The 21041-nt window shown below is 35.9% G+C and overlaps 1 protein-coding gene across 7 annotated transcripts in view; it reads left to right on the plus strand.

The window, feature by feature from the left end:
- The window catches only part of PCDH7 (protocadherin 7), a 446943-nt gene that overhangs the window by 255881 nt on the left and 170021 nt on the right, over positions 1-21041 (plus strand). The window lies entirely within an intron of this gene.

A 21041-nucleotide genomic window follows, 5' to 3' on the forward strand; every position in this document is an offset into this window, starting at 1 on the left:
GTTCAAAACCATCAGTTCTTTGTCGCTCAGCTTTCTTTATGGTCCAGCTCTCACCATCCATACATGACTGCTGAAAAAAATATAGTTTGGACTATACAGACCTTTGTCAGGAAAAGAATGGCATAGTAATTTGGTAAATGATCAGTTCAGCTCAGTTCAGTCAGTCATGTCCAACTCTTTGCAACCCCATGGACTGCAGCACACCAGGCCTACCTGTCCATCACCAACTCCTGGAGCTTACTCAAACTCATGTCCATTGAGTCAGTGATGCCATCCAACCATCTCATCCTCTGTCGTCCCCTTCTCTTCCTGTCTTTAATCTTTCCCAGCATCAGGGTCTTTTCCAATGAGTCAGTTCTTTATATCAGGTGGCCAAAATATTGGAGCTTCAGCTTCAGCATCAGTCCCTCCAATGAATATTCATGACTAATTTCCTTTAGCACTGACTGGTTTGAGCTTTTTATTAGGAACAACAAAATACCATTGAACAAATGCACATTGTTCATGAACAAATGGAGTTGGTCTTGGAGGAAACAGCCTATTTGAGGTAAATTCATTCTTATATATGAAAGATTATCAAGATCCTAAAACAGGGATATTTGCAGCTTTAAAAACATTTAATAAGCAGATGTGTCTGTAATTGATTGAAATTCAGGATGCATGAAAAAATGTTGGGGAAATTTTCTGACATTGTAATAACAGAGTTATACAGCACCAAAGATACCAGCTACTCTTGTTCAGGTTGGATAGCCTAAGTCATTATGTTCTTAAAATATTAACCCCCCAAATGTTAAAAAGCTGTAAGATGTGTGTATGTGTGTGTGTGTTTGTGTGTGTGCATGTGTTTGTGTACTTACACATGTATGTTTCCAATTTAGGTAGAAAAGTGATCAGTTAAGTGTAGTCATTATATATAAATCATTCATTCAAGAGCTGTGAGATTGCTATAAGAATCTTGGCTTAATATTAGTATCTGTCTCTTTATTTCTGCTGAAGTGCTAACAGCTCAGCTGGGCTTCCACCATGAAAGCAATAAGCCTGCAGACCAAGTTGTATTATCATCTGTGTTCTAATCAGCCAAGGTACTCTTACCACTAACATTTCATGTGTTTCCTATTATAGGAAGTATTACAGCTGTTGTCAGGGTGAGAAATGCAGACGAGAGATGCTTTGTTCCACTGTTGAAACTTTCATATGAAAATCAAACCTTGGCTAATGGTGGCTATAATCAGGAAGATCTGATAAGGACTGACTCACTGATTCCTTTGGCTTTTGGCCTAAATCTCGTCAATCAAAAATAAGGTTTCCAAGTATAAAATAGCATGCCATATGTTGACTAAGCATATGTTTTGAGGTTTAAAAGTCATGGGAGATTTCATATTCCTTTCTAACTTTGGTAAGTTGCTTTATCGGGATAATATTTTCTGTTTTTGTATATGTGCTTCCTCGATATTGGGGATCTCTAAATAATGAAAATTTCCCAATTCTTGGTGATTGTTTAAAGCCAAATAATACATTTGCACTGTTACAGTATAACAATATGTGCTTTTACAAAAATAGTGGCAATTATTTTCATCTAATAAGAATGATATAGAATACCTTCTCTGTGCCCAATCCTGTGCTAGGTGCTGTATTGAATTTATAGAATTTAATCTGTTACTTATATTGTTTTTCTCCCTTTTTTCTATTTCATTTTAAATCGAGTACTTGGGTATTTCTGCATTTTTCACACTTCACAGACAGTAAAGTGATGTATAAATATGCAGTGCTTTTTAGAATTTATGATACCTGGCAAAACTGAATGGAATATCAGAAAGGAGAAAAAAAACCCAGCAGAACCAAACAAGCCACTCCTTTTTCTCATCTCCAAAATAAGTTTTTCAGATCTAGGGGAGTTTTGACATGAGTTACAATGTTTCTCAGCTTTGTGAACCAGGCTTCATCCAGAAGATCACCCTGAGTCTTATGGATCATGATAATATCAGAGAAGCCATATATTTACATGGATAAATCATTCCAAGATAAATTCTATAGCATATTAGGTACAAACACATTATCTTTCAATTTCAAACACTTATATTTTATCGTGCTCCCTTGATGTATCTTCAATAAATGCATGCATTTTGGCTTTATAAGAAATACTCCATTTTGAACTAATGTTAAATTAAGTGCACATTATCTTATCCCAATAATGTTATTAAACAGAGTCTAGATTGTGCCCCGGAGGTCACTTTCTTTGGAGAACATCTCATTCACAGCTTTAGTTTGCCATAGGGGAAATGATAGGCTGAATTAAGCTCCTTTGGTGGCAATAGTTATATTTATTTGAGAACTTACTGCATTTCACTTTTTATATCTTTGCATATGAGAATCTCAAATATCCTCCTTTTCCTAACTCCCTGGGTAGGCAGAAGTAGCAGCAGAACACGTGGACTTTCAGAGCTTTGGGCAACGCAGGGGCAGTACTGAGAGACCCAGCACACAAGAGACCAAAGTGAAATTGTTCTACACGCATTTTCCCTCACTCAGGCAGTTCACGCACAAACTAGAAAGCTTTTCCACTTTCCCACATTTTTGGGTGAACTGCTTAGTTTTTATTTGTTCTTTAATGCTATTCCCAATTGTAGAGAGTAAAGGGATGCTTTCCATCCTTTGCCTAAAATTCCCTTTCAAGGAACCTGAGAGATATTTAGAGTTATTGCTGTAAGTTTTGCTTGAGTGCTTATTTTTTAATTCATAATTATATGCTTTCACACAAAGGACTCCAGGCATTCCTTGGAGTCCATAAGAAATAATATATATTTTCTGAGCTTCCCAAGTGGCACTAGTGGTAAAGAACCCACATGCAAAGGCAGGAGACATAAGAGATGCAGGTTCAAACCCCCGGGTTAGGAAGATCCCCAGGAGGAGGGCATGGCAACCTCCTCCAGTATCTTGCCTGGAGAAGCCTAAGAACTAAGGAGCCTGGTGGGTACAGTCCATAGAGTCGCAAAGAGTTGGTCACAACCGAAGTGACTTAGCACACACACATGTGTTTATTAGTTTACATCAAATTATTTTAAATTCAATAACTCTTAGTTTCTATAGGTTTGTATTGTAATGTGATTTACAATACTTGTGTGGTATATATGGTAGATGGTTTTTAAGATGCAGTCATTTATAAATTTTAATTATATGTAAGTCTATGTAGAATAAAATATGATAGGTATTTTCTGCAATGTAAACTTATGTTTGATGATCCTGACTTATAATTGGGAAATGAAGCAATTTGGATCAGCCAATGCATTAGGATACATAAATTGTTAAATAGTTCATATTTCAATAATTCTAATTTATAAGATAACATCTTTAAAATTATTGGCTAATTTTTTTGGAAAACATTAAATTTTTCAACCTTTTAGTGTGCACTGAATCACTGTTATCAAAATAATTTTGCTTTAAATATATTTGACTCAAATATTTTATCAAACTTCTGCTTTTCCCTGAAACTATTCTCTCTATAGATCACATGATAATATATCAAATCACCTTTCATCAGTCATGCAGAGCAGATCTTCAAAATTCTAAGCATTTATCTCTCATGAGAGATGTTACATCATGCTATTGAATCTTTCCATACAAATTAGGTTTATTCCTAGTTATACATCAACACTGAAAGAAATTAAAGAAAAGAAAGGAAAAATCTTGCCAGCTGGAAATGGTTGTGTTAAATATTTTGCCCTCTTGTGTTCTTGCATCTGTATCCTTCCATCAAAAACAAAATAATCTTTTTGTGAAACTTCAAGAAGAAAAATTTTAAAGGAAAAAAAAAAGTAATGTTTCCCTAAATTTAGAAGCAGCTACAGCCAGGTTATTATGGATAATTTTCATGCACTATCTAGACAGGATGACCGTTTTCATCCAAAAATATTTCTGTGCAGTGAAAGAACATTTTTCTCTTGGAATCTTTCATGGTAGTTAATTTTCAGTTCACACAGGTGATTTAGGTAGATAACCTGGCCCTGTTAAACATGTATGCTGTTTCTGACCATCAACATTATAACTCATCAGGCTTTCCAAAGCAAGAGCTGTTTAAATCAAAGGATTTTCATTGCAGATCCCTGACTGCTGCTGGCTACATGTCAGAGCTTGGAAGATACACTCTAAGTAATTGTAAAGTACTGTTATCCAATCAGCATACATTATTGCAGAGCAAGAACTACACTGTCAGAATTTCTACTGAAGTTTTAACTCAGTCATTTGAACTGTGCGTCATATATACTTAAATGTCTCTACTGGATTAAAGGCATGTTACCTTCTTCCCTTTATATAATGATGTTCAGGACAAAAATACAGTCTTTTGAGTTCTTGAATTATACACTGAAGAAAACTGTAGTTGTTTTTGCAACAGGATTTAAAATCCATAAAGTGTTTCATGTTAGCTGAGTATATAACTCAAAGGACACTGGAAATTGCGAACCTTTGGGTCTGAGCAGAAAGGAAGAGCAATACATTTAGGAGTTTGGTTTGGTTTAGTCTTTTGTTTATTATTATTTTTTAGAAGAGTGGGAGATGAATTAAGGGAGGTATATATTAATACATATACATTTTTGCCTCCAACTTTTAAGAGTAGATGTAAGAAATCACTTATAAAATCTTCAACTTTTACATAAAGTTTTTGTAGGATTTGTAGCTAAAAAAGAAGAAAAGGCGCCTGTGTTGAGATTGGCTATGTTACAAATAGGGAGTAAAAGGTCCTCCAAGACTATGCATCATATTACTGTTAAGCTGAAGTGAAAGTTGAGGTTATCAAAATTGCTTTTAAGGACAAAATTCTATTATTCTTGTGAGGGAACATATTTCAGTTTGAAAAACATGAAGACCAAGAACTTTCATCTAAACACTTCTTGGGAAATAAACCAGATAATCTGCTAGCCTCTTTATCCCTTAATTTCCATATTGTGAAATTATGGAATTGGGCTAAAGATTTTTAAAATCCCATCTAGTTTTGAATTTAATTTTTTCTATGTGCTGGATTTTTAAAAATTAATAAAATATGAATATAAAATTAATAAAATATCAATATCAAATAAATAACAGACATTTCAAGTAAAAACAGTTTATCATAAAAATTATAATAATTTTAAAACTATTTGAAAGTCATATAAAGATTGTGGCTAAAGAAGAATGTTGAATTCATGATGGGAAAGCTATGATTAACATTATAAAAAGAAAAAAATCAAAGTCATAAGCACAATTCATTTTTATCCTGTTGCTTTTTTGGTTTTTATTTGAATTGTACTTTTAAAATGCATCATAAAAGAGCCTAAAGGTTAGCAATAGATATTTTCTAAAATTGGGCCAAATATAATTTCCTGCACATTTATGATCAAGCAATTCTTTTAGATCACATTGTTATCATCGGTGGACAGTCTACAATGTGATGTCTTTCTGACTTTTCTCTGTTAAAAATGATAGTTTATGATTTTGCAAGAAGACTACACAGTCTTTGATTGACAGAAAATATAGACAATCATACAAACCAAAGTATACTAATGGGATCACTGACTCAATGGAATTGAATGTTTGAGCAAATTCTGGGAGAGAGTAAAGGACAGGGAAGCCTGGTGTGCTGCAGTTCATGGGGTTGCAAGGAGTCGGATATGACTGAGCAACTCAACAACAGCAATACTTTAAACAGTAGAAACACCAAGTCGTATAGAAACTCCTAAGATCCGAGAGGTATTCTTATATATATATATATATATTTTCTCTGATGTATATACATATATATGCAAATATATATGTGAGAGACAAGAAAATATATAAATATAAGTAAGTATTTATATAACATAAGCACTGATTGATTATACTTGTTCAAACTGAGCCATTGTACAATGACACAAAAAATAAATACATTAATAAATAATAGTCTTCAGAACCAAATGCTTTGAATAGCATTTCCCAAAACACAAGACTCAAAAGAATTTTGGAAATGAAGCATCCATGCCCTCTGCATCCAGAACTTTATCTTCCATTTGATAGTCCTTTCCCCAGTGAAAGCCCGCCATTGAGACTTTTGTCCTGGAATCCAGTAAAGTGAACTGGCCCAGCTGCGTTTTACACAGCTCCTGGCAGAGCCCATATCACAGCACAGAGGAGCCTTAGGCTGGGCGGCTGACTCTTGCACTAGACTGAACCCTAAGACAGTCCTGTGAGTAAAGGACAGTGACTGCGTCTGCTTCACTCACAGCTCGGTGTCTCGTCTTTAGAAGGTCCAAATATACATTTGTAGAATAGCGGTAGTTCCTTGATTTTATCAAAATTTGCCCTTAGAAGCCAAATAACAGACACAAGAACTCTATTCTCTCTAAATCTCCATTGTTCCTCTTTGTTTATTTTGCAAGTATTTGTTGAGTGGACACTGCATTCCAAGTATCATTTAGCTTTCAGGAAGGAAAAAAGATTAGCCATTTGGAATCCTTGTCCTGGACAAATTCAGGATTCAGTGGAAAGAACATAAACATTGATAACAGAAAAAATGTGATCAAGAATGTGTAGGAAGAACAATGGCAGAGTGAAAAAGTGATAGGGCAACCCATTTTCAGGTCAGGGTTAGAGACTTTGATGGAGGAAACCCATGAGCAGGAATTTTTTTGCTTCTTTTCTGCTTTAGTCTCCTAAAATAACCTATAAACCCATGCTGCTCACACTTTACCTTCTGCTCACAAAATTGTGCAGGTGTTTTTTTCACAACAATTTTTTTTTTCAATGAGGGATTTTGAAAAGATAGTTGATTTTACTTGACAGTTATTTTAAATCTAGCTTTAATAAAGAACTGCCTAACAATGATTCATTTTCATGCCTCATTGTGAACATGTATGTTACCTGAACATTATGATGATTCTTATTAAATGTTGTAAAACTGATAGTGGTTCATAATAGTTTATAGTGACATCAGATAACTCCAAGTTTCTCAAGCATGCATGTGCCTGTATACTGAGTTTCCATTGCCTTATTACAGTTTTTCTCTCTTTTCTTCCTGGACAACCCTGATCCATGCATTAATGTTCGCACGTGTTACTTCTTTCCATGAATTATGTCACAGCTTTAGGATCCTGCATGAAATGATCATCTCTCCTTCCCTTTATAACATTTGGTATGTATCTCGGTCAGAGAATATTTACTGAGAGCCTGTTTTGTTTAAAGCACTGTGCCGGGAACAGAGAGTCATTTCAGCTTCACAGACAGAGCTGTTTTAGGCCGGAATGCAGAGCATAGACTCACTGGTTATTTACAGCCACTGTCCATTCTGTAAGCCTCATGCCCTCGCTTTACCAGTGGTTAAATATTTTGAATGTTGCTTCTATGCAACACATAAAGAGATGTGCCATTTGTGTTTCTTTCCTTGAAGCTTTACTGTTGTACCTGTGTGGCAAATTCCTCAATAAGAAAGAAGTTTGGTTTTGTTTCACATTTTTCTCAGAGGTTCCCTAGGGGAGCGTTAATTCCTCTTCTGTGAATCCTTCAGGAACTGAAGGACAACATCAGAAAAACAATTTAGGAAACATGTTGACAAACCCAAATGAAGCCGAGAGTTTTGTTCTTATACCTACAAGACCAAGAAAGTGAAAAAAAAAAGAAATGATGGAGGAGGTTGTGCACATTTGCAAGCTATTTCTTAAGCCTCATCTTTAAACATCTAGACACGTGTGATTTTTGAGTCTCATAGATCCAAGACTGCTTGGGAAGAGAGAAAGGAAATTAGACTAAGAGAGGAGAAGAAATAAAAAGAGAATGCCTACAACTGAAAACTCAGATTGAAATACATGATTATAAAATATCTTATCTCTCATCAAAATGTATAGAACAACATTTGAAGCTTTATTCTCTGATTTTCAGTAACAATAGTGATTAAAATTATGAATGTCAATGTCAAAATGGACTCATGTTCAGATCTCATCTTTACTTAGAAGTTGAGTATTGCAGACACTTTCATGACTTTACTGAAGATCTCCTTCTGCAGATCATTTTTGCACGAATTAAAGAGATAACCAGTTTGATGATCAATCACTTCCTGTGCACTAGACTTTTCTCTCTGAATTGTGTTAATTAATTAAAAAATAACAACAATTCTATTGTCCTCATTTTACATATGAGGAAACTGAGACATAGAGTTAGTTACTCATTTTGCCTCATTCACCCGGCAGATATGTTCACCCCAGTGATCAGACCAGAGTCTGAACACCGTGAACTGTACATACCTCTGTGTCTCGCCTGCTTCCTGCGTGCCATGCCTGGCATGTAGTAAGTGCTATATAAATAGTGTTTTATTAATAACAATTTTGAAATAGACCTGTTATGCTCCCAGTATTTTATTGTAAATTGCTACAGCATAGAAGTGTGACAAAGTGGTAGTTTCTTTCTTTCTAGCACATATAATATTTCATATGAGTTGAATGATACCTTTTAAATATCAGACTTCTTTTTTTCCCTCCTATTCCTTTTTGGGAGACAGAAAAGGAAAACATTGTTTTCTTTACTTCATCTATGTAACTAGGCAATCAATACTGGTTTACAGAAGATATTGCTAACTATTAAATAGATTTGTCAGATGGAAGAGGGGTTTTTTATATTTTCTGCAGCTGCAGAGCAATATATAAAATGGCATTATTGTAGTAAAAGTATTTAAGAGCCAGGTTTTCAGAATCTGTTCTATGACTTGATGAAAATCTCTTCATCTGCCTAAGCTTCAGGCTCCTCATATGTAAAATATAGTGTAAGTTCAGATACAAATGACACATAACTCTAAGATCAATGATACTGTAATTTTGTAGCTAAAGTTCTAGGAAGGAATATTACATACACTTCAAGAGGATAATTCAGGTTATCCAAATATGGAATCATTTACCTTTTAAAGTAATCAGGTCCACATCATTATAAATATGCAAAAGAATTCCCTCCCAGAGGTGATTTAGAAGTTACAAACTGTTAGGTTGAAACTTAAACTATGTTAGTTTGTAGAGTTTGTTTCTGACCCCAAGTTTCTTAACTTGACTGTATAAACTAAATGTATATATAGTTAGAGAAACCTTAAGAAAGGGCAAACAGAGTTTATAATCAGGTTTTTTAATCTCCAGGAAAAATAGGACAAAACAAAACAACATCTCTAAGTAGACTGAAACCAGGGCTCCAATTACTCTCTGAATTCTGGCAGCAAAGCAGTAAGAAAATAAACCCAAACACCTGCTGTGTGTTTATGTAAATCAAGTTTAGGCAGGATTATTTCTCTAAAATGTCCCAGGTAATTGTGGCTCAGTAATTCCAGCTTTATTGGTAACTACTGTAAATTTGATCAGCATTTCTGAAAATGTAGTTCTCAACCCATCTGTATTAGAATCACCCTGTTAAAACTGCAGATCCCCAGGCCTCCCAAAATTTTGAATCAGGATTAGAATCTGTCTCTGTAAACAAGCTTTCTTGTCAGTGATTTTCAAACATTTTTGACCAAAGTGCATAATGAATGATATATATAAGTCAGTGTTTCCTTTTAACAAAGTGCTTGTGTTAGTAGCTACGCTAACCAGAAAAGGTCATATGTGACTAAAGCAAAAGCTACAAAGATCATATGAACAACAACAACAAAAAATTAAGATGACTCTATTTATAATTTGCTTAACATTTATAGAAAATCTAAGAAGTTCCAGTCTTTGTGATAATGAATGTTAGTCATATCACTTTTGTAAGATGAAAAGGAAAATCTTTTTATAATTAAAATAATTCTCTCTTTAATTATCAGAATTATTATTATGGAAATGAAAAGTGTTCCAATTTTCCTTACTCTGAACACCAATATTTCATCTGCAGTTGCTAAAATTTGTAGGCTATTATGGTAATTTAGCACAATGTTTCTTTTGATATGAATCAGTCGGCTGACTTGTTAGATTACTTGTGTGTGTAGATTTTTTTTTTTCCAGAGGTTATTTCAATTCCAAGTTGCCCTACAGTAAGATGGAGATTATGAAAGGTAAATAGGAGAGGCTACTACCATATAGGAAATAAAGAACTTTAGTAACATGACCACCGAAGTCCCTTCCAACTTGAAAATTCAGTCATTTTCTGATGTAGGTGCATTCAACAGGTCCACAATGAGTGCACCACTCTCACAGAGTGAGGTAATCAGGACCATTAAAATGCCCAACCTATTTTTTATGTAATTGTCCTCTATAGCATAAACAAATTATCTCCAAAACTCAATTACACTTCACAGATCTTATTTTGCTCTTGAAATCACTGGCCTCACCCACATCATCCCACATTCTAGGCTAAGATCATTCCACCTAAGATGACATAAAATTGCTTATGTAAAATCAGGCTTGGTCCACCCGACCTCACCCCATAGAGATAGACTCACTTGACAACACAGACTCACTTGACAACATAAACTCACTTTCATCCTCAAATGAAAAAATTCTAAAAGATATTCCTCACCATCTTTTGTGTTATCATGTTTCTTTCCTTCTAGTTTAGACAGCTTAATTCTTACAAATATTTCTAGAAAACTTGCTAAATCAGAAATAAGTATTATTAAGGGATATGAAGAAATGATAGATTACTTTGCTGACCTCTGAAAAGATGACATGATTGTGAAATTAAGATATCCAGAAACAATTCCCTAAAATATATGGGACTGTGGTGTTGCGCACAGATTGAACTCATAAAAAATTTGCTCTTACGTAAAGGTACCCAGAAAGAGTGAGGATGCAGCATGAACAGGGATTGAGAAATGCCATGACATGTTTGGGGACAAGAGGGGAGATTGGTTTTGAGAAAGTATTATTTGGAAAGATGAATTTGGGTAGACCAGTTAGACTTAAATTATGGATTCATGTTTACCAGATCAAGTGGTTTAAGTTTGAGTGTGATAGTGTTAGTAGCTTCAGTCATATCTGAGCCTTTGCGACCCCGTGGACAGTAGCCCACCAGACTCATCTGTTCATGGAATTTTCCAGGCAAGAACACTGGAGTGAGTGGCCATTCCCTTCTCCAGGGGATCTTCTCCACCCAGGGATTGAACCAGGTCTCTCAGAATATAGGCAGATTCTTTATCATCTGAGCCACCAGGGAAGCCCTTGAGTGTGATAAGGGATTGCCTACAGATCTTGAACAACAAACTACATTACTGGAATTTAGGAAAGATGTTCTAGTAACATTCCAAAAGAAAAAGTGATAACTGAGGTCTTCCTGAGAATGGGGACTAAAGTCAAGCATTTCTGCATGGTTGAATGCATTCAATATTGGTGGTAATAGCAGAAGGTTAGTGGGTGAAATGAGATGAATATGGGGGTAAAACTGCACTGGACAAGATATGCCAGGATTGCTGTGCTATTAAGGTTCAAATCACCAGACTTTTTATAGTTTAGTTCTGATCCCATTGCATCCAATTTGTTGTTAAGGGTGGAAATTTTATTGCTTTCTGTTGTAATAACTCTCAAATTTCCCTTAACAAATTACTCAAATGGATTGAGTTAATTTACTTCTTAAAAAAGTATAACCTGAAATTTGCTGGAAAATGTTTGTTGAATTTTATGCGAATTTATTTTCTGTCACTGAGAGAAAGCAAGTCTTGTTTAATTGCTGGCAAAACAGCAAAGGCAAGAAGGAAGATCTGCAGGAGTAGGAGCGTAGATTTGGGGTAGATACCCCTACATCTAGCCCAGGTGTCTTCTAGAATTCCACCAAAGAACAAATACTGCTAGAAGCCTTCCTGTTTCTCAAGACAAGTCCTAAGTTCTGGTGTCAGTAGATTAATTCCAATCAGAGCAATTTTTTTCTCCCTTCCTTCCTTCCTCCCTTTGTTCCTGCCTTCCTTTCATTCTTAAATGTAAATTTCTCTCTTTGATTATTAGTTATAATGCTTTGGGTGACCTAGGGAGGAAAACAAAACAGAAATTCTTCACAAAGACTTAATGATTTCCTACTAAAATATAAAAGTTCTTTTTTTTTTTTTTTAAATTCAAGCATCCTTCATTTCATAACCAGAAGTCAGATGCTTAATGAACTAAATTAGCTAATAGAGACTTTCGCTGTGTAAGCCTACCATTTTTCTTGATAATGATAATGATAAGAAATAGTGGAAGCTATCTTGAGAGTTGACTAACTGGAAATTACCAGTTGTGTGTTGGGTACTTAAAAAGATTAATCTTTCCCTCAAGCTAATTTCTGATAATTAACCAAAATATACAGGAGTGCCAAGACATATTAAGCATATAAGGTAGTATTTTATAACCACCTTTGGAAAGGATAGCCCAGCTCAGGAGTCCCTATTGTGTGGCCATATTTAATGGCCATGGCAACCATTTAAAAAATGCTGGCATATCACTCTGTTGCTTTTGTTGTTCACTCGCTAAGTCATGTCTGACTTTTTGTGACCTCATGGACTGTAGCTCACCAGGCTTCCCTGTCCTCCACTATTGCCGGGAGTTTCCTCAAATTCAGGTCCATTGAGTCTGTGATGCTGGGTAACCATCACATCCTCAGCCACCCTCTTCTTTTGCCTTCTATTCACTCTATTTAAAGTATATTTTATGAGGTCTATTTTGAAGAAAATAGAGTTGGATGGGGGGTGGGAATTAGTAACAACAATAGAGGAAGGACACCCTTTATTTAGTTGGCTTGTATTTCCCTTATTCTGTCTCACTCTTACTAGCCTAATTTAAGTACACGGGTTATATCTCTTTGGAACTACCGTATGTAGTTCTCTGGCCAGTGACTGCTTTTGGAGCTGGCAGCCGGCTGACAACCAGCAGAGAGAGTCCAGGGGGCAGATAACCCCTTAGAAAAATAGAGCCAAAGCAGTACTTTACAATCTACTCTGCTTCCCTTTCATTTCTCATGTGTGTGTGGGTGTGTGTCTGTGTGTCTGTGTGCGCGTGCGCATGCGCGCGTGCATACGTGCATGTTGGGTTCTCCTACCAGGAACTGGGAAAAGTTGAAGTTTCACTGAACTTTGATTCAAAACGCTCATAGGTTGGCTTATAAGACAGCCATGAAACAGATTTCCAAAGAAGACGTATCACTCTGGCATGTTCTGAAAATGTGTAATATCATATCTCCAAAATCATTACAATTCTTTTTTTCTCCCTCATTATTTAAATAATACAGAATGTCCCTCACTCACACAGGGAAAATCGTTATATAAGAATAGTTTTACTTACATTAAAAATCCTGACATTCTTAGTGTTTTTTTTAATATCCGAGGAAGACTACTAAATATTCAAGCAACGGGCATTTTCCAGAGATAATATTACCTATGCCCGTTTGTTTTATGTTTTTAAAGTACTTCTACTTTACAAAGCAAGATGATACTAGTTTAACCCAGCTTTACTTGTCGCATTTATTTGTTTATTCATTCATCTATTCATTTTTAGCTCCTGAACACCTTTCATACTCTGAAAGCATCTTAGAATTGAGTCACTTTTCATGTTACACTAGTGAAAAAATGCTCTTTGACCTGAAGTTACAATTACTTTAAAATATATCAATGCCTATGATCTCTGAATGTTGAAGCTGGCCTCCCTCCCACAAAACTTTGTAAGTATTTAAACCAAACAGGAACTTGAGTGCTCCCCAGGCAGTCCATCACCAAATCTGGGAGCTTGAATCATGTCCATTGTTCCAGTAATGCCATCCAACCATCATATCCTCTGTTGTCTCCTTCTTCTCCTGCCTTCAATCTTTCCCAGCATCAGGGTCTTTTCCAATGAGTCAGTTCTTTGAATCAGGTGGCCAAAGTATTGGAGCTTCAGCTTCAACATCAGTCCTTCCAATGAATATTCAGGACTGATTTCCTTTAGGATTGACTGATTGGATCTCCTTGCAGTCCAAGGGACTCTCAAGAGTCTTCTCCAACACCACAGTTCAAAAGCATCAATTCTTTGGCATTCAGCTTTCCTTATGGTCCAACTCTCATATCAGTAGATGACTACTGGAAAAACCACAGCTTTGACTAGATGGACCTTTGTTGGCAAAGTAATGTCTCTGCTTTTTAATATGCTTTCTAGGTTGGTCATAGATTTTCTTCCAAGAGCAAGTGTCTTTTCATTTCATGGCTTTCATTATTTGTGAATAGTTGCCGCCAATGAAAATATGTGGTTATTTTTTTAATCTGAATAACTTTAAAGACTTCAATCCATTTTAAACATGTAATACTGATAAGCAGGCATTTAGAGTATCATCCTTCAAAAGCTTTCTATGTACAACAGATATGAAAAAAAAAAAACAGTAATATTTAGATCAGTTTTCTTATTTGGAAGATTTAGAACTACTATCTAGGTAGGTAGCACTGGATTCTTTTGTCTGTGGCACCTTTCTATTTGTCCTCAATCTTCTCAGCCCCTCTCATTTTTTTCTGTCGCTAACGTTGCTTCCGAGATAATTCGTCCCATTTCTGTCTATGAGGGCTCAATAAGGTGTTTTGTAGTCAAAGACCCGCTTTTTCCAATACTTTCTCTTGGAGCTAATATGCGATTTTTCTTCTGCTCCCGCTTCTCTTTGCTGTCTGTCTCTGGAGGACTTGTATGGAAGCAAAGTTTGCAATGTGTAGAATGTTAAGAGATATCACCAAATGCAAATCTGCAAGCATGATTTTGTTCTCAGAAATTATCTGAATTGCATTTCAGGATTCATATTACTCTTCCCACCTTTCCCTTATAGTGTCAGAGGCATGGAAATTTCACATGGCTCGTTATTGTGAGTGAAAGTGTGAAAGTGTTAGTTGCTTCACTCGTGTCCAATTCTTGCGACCCCATGGACTGTAGCCTGCCAGGCTCCTCTGTCCATGGGGATTCTCCAGGCAAGAATACTGGAGTGAGTTGCCATGCTCTCCTCCAGGGGATCTTCCCAACCCAGGTCTCCTGCTGTGCAGGCAGATTCTTTGCTATTCTGAGCCACATATTACAAAGCCTAAATCTCAGGCTTCTTCTCTCCCCAGCCCTCTTCTCCTCTGGCCAATCATGCCCTTTGAGCTACCAGGAAAGCCCAGTCATCTCTGATCTGGTGCTTTTAAATGTGTTCAGGACTCTGACAATTATCTTTTCCCCTCTCAAACACCATTTTGAAATAAAAATTGTTTGGTACTTAAGTAACATGGTGGAGACTGTTGCACTTTTGTTGATGCATATATCCTGATGTAAAGATGTACATGCCCTGTCTTCAAGTAAATCTAAAACTTACCAGCTGATTATTTTTTTCTTGCATACTCTGAATTTTCTTTGTTGTTTGGCCATATTTCATGAATATAGTTTAAAAGGCCATTATAATACTGCAATGAACTAGATACTATACATATATGTGGCCCAATCTAAGTTCATAGGGGCCTGACTCTTATCCTACGGTTATTGATGCATAAGAAAATATACATTAGTCAGGACCTATCAATATCCAAGAGAACTGGTTTTCAATCCTGACTGCCTCCAGCACGCTGTGTGACCTTGAATACCTTCTATCCCTAAGGTACAAAGCCTTGTACCTTTCTGATCTTTGATTTTCTTATCTGTAAAATAGAATGATTATATGTCACTAAGTATTTTTCAAGTACTTTTTCCATGGTAAGAATTGCATTTAATGGTAGAATTATTTCTGAGTCTCACCATTGGACTAGATTTTTCAGTAGTGAATATACAGTCCTCATAAATTACTTCCTATGTTACATTCTAGCACGTTTTTCTTCACAGAGGTCAGTTTGATGGTATTTATTTTCCTATACACTGATATGGCATCGTGGCCTCCACCCTGAGAATACGTTAGAACATTATTATTAAAGAGAGTTTTTGTCATAGTTATATTAAAGTCTCAACAACTGTACTTCTCGTTTCTTTTCCATTCTTTGAACTATTAGAACAACAATATTGATAGTTTTGGGAAATAAAGGGCCTTTTGCTTTCTTTTTTTTTTTTTTTTTCCACTGCATAGAAGCTAAAGATGCTTCTGCTTTAAGATAATTACAAAAAAAAAAGTTAAAGATAAAGTTGTGTGCATGCTAAGTTGTGTCTGACTCTTGGTGATCGCATGGACTGTAACCCACCAGGCTCTTCTTTCCATGGAATTCTCCAGGCAATAGTACTAGAGTGAGTTGCCATTTCCTACTCCATGGGATCTTCCTGACCCTAGGATCAAATCTTTACCTCTTGAGTCTCCTGCATTGGCAGGCAGATTTTTTACCACTAAGCCACCTGGGAAGCCTGTGGAGTATCAATATTCACTCTACTTCTTACCAGTCTCACATAATATAGCCCTATATGCAAAACAGAAAAAGAGACACAGATGTACAGAACAGACTTTTAGACTCTGTGGGAGAAGGTGAGGGTGGGACGTTCAGAGAGAACAGCATTGAAACAAGTATACTATCAAGGGTGAAACAGATCACTGCCCAGGTTGGATGCATGAGACGGGTGCTCAGGGCTGGTGCACTGGGAAGACCCAGAGGGATCGGATGGAGAGGGAGGTAGGAAGGGGGATGGGATGGGGACACATGTAAATCCATGGCTGATTCATGTCAATGTATGGCAAAAACCACTACAATATTGTAAAGTAATTAGCCTCCAATGAATAAAAATAAATGGAAAAAAAAAACTCTAAAAAAAAAATAAATGGAGTATAAGCTATAAAAAAAATAACATTGGGCATAGAAGAACTCAAGAGAACTGTTTACATTATAGCTTTCTGGTAACAAAAACACACTTTTCCATAAGTATCAGATTAATAATTCAGAGTCATAATAATCTGCAACTCACGAGATCATTATCTAGCACTAAGATGTTACAAACTATTTTTTTTTTTCCTCTGAAGAGCATATTTAACTACTAGCACAAGCACGGGATTTCCTTTTATACCTAGCAAAATTTAATCTTGCCCACGAAGTACTGACAGACAGAATGAAGCCAAACATGGACATTAAGGACTTCACAATTCATATTTTTTTCTCTAATGGATTCTGAAGAGAAGAAAACACAGAGCTTGTAAAGAAATAAATGAATGGGATATCATGATCACTCAGAAACAGGTGATTCATTCATATTGAACAAGGGGGAGATACACTTCTAGTGATTATAATTAAATTGCTTATTTTTTAATTCTTATAAGTTTCAAATTTTTCAATAATTCTTAAATTCTTAAGAATGGAATCAGGTTTGATTAATTTTGTGTAAACAAAATATAAAATTTATCAATATTTATTTACCTTTGGTTTTGTTTGCATATTTATTTATGATCATGAAAGATTAAAAAAAAAGTATAGCTCCAATGATTGGGATATGGTAATCCCTCCCATGCCTCATTTTCCTATTTGTATATTCTATTAATATCATTATCAAAAACCAAGATCAATAATTTATTTGTGAAGAATTTAAAAACCACCAGAAAGTGTTGTAGCATTTGAAGTCTTATTAAGTTGATATTGACAGGAGATTATTGTTGAGAAACACATTTCATTTTTGGATGCCTAGATTTATGACAAATTTAGTTACAAGGGACATGAATTTGATGTATAACACCGGAGTCTTTGAACTGCATGGGAAAATATCACAATTTTTCATAATATTAATGTCTTACATTGAGCTATCTGCTGCCTTGCTGCCCAAGGTTGAAGCAAATATTTTATTAGAAATCAAATCAATTTCAGACAATAAAAAGCCCATATTCCATCACTGAGTAAAGTACAAGCTCTTCAAAGTTGTTCTTTTAAATTAATAGAGTGTATCAGTTCATGTATTAGTATATAGCATCCAGGAATAATAAAGGATTAAGCTTTCACCCTTCTTCTTAACCTTGCTGTTTTATGTGGAGTCTTCTGATGCCAGTGTTGACTGATATGAAAATGCTTTGTGCTCTATGTCACTGAGGTTTTTTTTTTTTTAATGTTGCTCTTCTTCTTCTTCTTTTTTTTTCCCCCCAGTATAGAGACAATCAGAATTCATATTTTTTACAGTTTCAAGTACTATTCACTCCCCTTTGTGGCCAGGTTTTGTTCTGACTCTATTGCTGGTACATGGACTCTATTAGAATGGAGAACTGCAGTGGTGGAGCAGGGGAGGGCAGGAAGGCAGAAGAGGGAACACTGGATACACGTGTCATTCTCTAGTTCTTTTTCCCTGTTCACGTGCCACTCTCCTTAGGAGTGTTCACACATCTTTCCAGTAAACTCTCCCATCTCCAACTTCTTTCCTAGTTTTTACTACTTCTCTTCTCCATCCCTGGGTTTCCCTGGTGGCTCAGATGGTAAAGAATCTGCCTGCAATGTGGGAGATTCGGGTTTGAACCCTGGGTTAGGAAGATCCCCTGGAGAAGAGAATGGTTACCCAGTCCATTATTCCTGCCTGGAGAATTCCATGGACAGGGGAGCCTGGCAGGCTCTAGTCCATGGGATTCCAAAGAGTCAGACACAACTGAGCGATTAACACTTTCACTTTCTTTCTCCTCCACCCCCTTTTCCTGGTGGATTTATCTATGCTCTGGCTTTTTCTTTCAAGATAACCACCACTATTTTCTCTCCCATAGGAGATAAAATCATGGTGCCTCTCAAGCCTGACACCCACGTTTGATTTGATCTTCAGAACAAAGCTAGCATCTCCACCCAAATCCCTAACTTGAGATTCCCTTTTCAAAATTCCTCCTTTTAAACTTAATTAGTAAAAGAACCCTTAACCCTTTTCATATTATGTATGGACTGCTACGTTATGTGTTAAATGCCATCGAGGATTCTTTTCAGCTACTTTACTGATCTCCTTCACATTTAACAGTAACTTCTCTGTCCACTCTGTTTTTGAGTGTCATTTCTTGTTACCGTCCTTCATATCTACAAGATAGGAGGGGCGCTTAAGTCTAGGTGTGATGGCACCTAGAATATTCCTGCAGAATTAAAGAGGAATTTAGAGATTTTCTGAATTATTTATTTTTGAGGAGTTAAAGATTAGAAGAAAAATATTTCAGTGGTTTAAACATTAAACATTAATTGCAGTTGGGATCTGCCAGATATACAACCTGTTCTATTCACAAAACTCAATTTATCATGTATAGGAAAGCCATTAGCAACATGCCTCTACATTTGTCCAGACATCTCTTGCCTCTTCCTGAGATCAAGGAAGTAGTGCAGGGGGTCCCTTGTGTAGCTTTACTTTGCTCTCTGACTACATCTATACAAGAAATCAAGCTGATATTACATTGGCCAAAGAATTTGGAAAATATTGTTATTATATACACATACATCTATATTTATATGTATACATGTATCTTCATCTATCTAATCTATGCTGTAATTTTCTTTTTAATAGAAAACGGAAAATATATCAACTTTGTTTTAAACCATTCTTAGTATGAATCAAAGGATTTCTGGTATTTATTGGACAAAGATGAAAATCAATCTCCCATAATTTAAGAGAGAATGGTAATTTGTTTTAAAGTCAATACATGGGTTACTAACTTTCAAATCAATGACGCTGTTTGTTTAACAGAGAGCTAACTTGAGAAGTCCAAAAAGCCGTCTGCTTTCTCTGATTATCCCAAAATTCTCACTGAATTTACATTTTCCAAAATAAAAGCAAAGCAAACTTACCAGGATTGGATCATTTATATACAACTGGAAATATTTCATACTCAGAAAAATACTATCATTATACATTTGCATCAGCATTGATAGTTTTGTTTTTCATCAGATTTTATTGCAAGCAGTGTAGGAGAGATTTCTTAACCCTAAAATGTTAACACATTTTGTTTCTAAATGTATGTGTCCTAGTATAAATCAAGTGGCCATATCAGTATGCATTTCTTGTAGAATGGAAACATAAGTGACATTTTGAAATATTTTAATTGCATGTTCGGAAGTGCTAGTGGATATGCCAAAGTGAGAATACGATCCTGAAACTAATTAATGTGGCTTCATTGATCAAGAGCACTAGGGCTCTTATAAATACTAATAATAGCATTGTAACAGTGTATTTCCGTTTGTCTGCTGACATTCTGTGCTGTATTAGTGCCTCACACCATTGAGTCAAAGACAGTCTTTGTATGGATTTAACAAAAAGCATTCCACATTGTTTTGTAGTAAATTTATAAGACTGCCTACACTTCTAAGACTTCTTATACCTGGTAGTGATCTTACACTAGTGTCTATAGTACTGAGATTGATGGACTTGAAAAAAACAACTATTTCATTGTTTACAGAGTTGGGAGAAATAAAGGAATCAGTAAAATACATTCTACATTCAAATGCATTAATTTTTAAAAATATATGAAATACAAAAAACAATCACATGGCTCATCTGTGCAGGAAGTAAAGGCAAGCTGAGGGGAGTGATCAATGTGGAGGGGTTAGTTTTAATATAAGGTTTTGCTTCATAAATAGCACTACAATGAAACAGAAAAGTCTGTTTAAAATGGCACTCTTGGGTAATGGTCAGCCTTCATTTCTCATCATTAAATATCTAGGAATCTTGGCTAGGGGATGTTTGTCTATCACTGCGGTTGTGTTTGGAATGGAAAGAGTACTGGATTAGGAATTCTAGATTTGTTTTTCTTTTTGTCATAGGTTTTTGGTTTGTTTGTTTGTTTGTTTTTAGTTGGAGGATTTATTATTTCAAAATGTGTTAGTTTCTGCTGCACAACAGTGGAATCATTTGTAACTGTACATACATCTCCTCCCTCTTGAGCATCCCTTCCAACTCACCCATCCCACCCCCTACATCATCACAGAGCGCCATGCTGAGCTTCTTCCCTTGGACAGCGGCTTCCCCCCGTCTATGTGTTCTATACGTGGTAGTGTATCCATGCCAACAGTACTCTCAATTTGGCCCGCCTTCGCCTTATGCCACTGTGTCCGTAAATCCTTTCTCTACATCCGTATCACTATTCCTGACTGGCAGATAGGTTCATCAGTACTAGATGTGGTCTTGGATCTTCTCTTACTTGGAAATTTTTTTTCATCCAACTTTATTTCTCAGGTCTTCATTTTCTTCATACATAAACATAAGGAAGTTGAAGTCACAAATGTTTAAGGCCTTCTCAACAAA

The sequence above is a fragment of the Cervus elaphus genome, chromosome 17, assembly GCF_910594005.1.
Source record: "Cervus elaphus chromosome 17, mCerEla1.1, whole genome shotgun sequence".
NCBI classification, from domain to species: domain Eukaryota; kingdom Metazoa; phylum Chordata; class Mammalia; order Artiodactyla; family Cervidae; genus Cervus; species Cervus elaphus.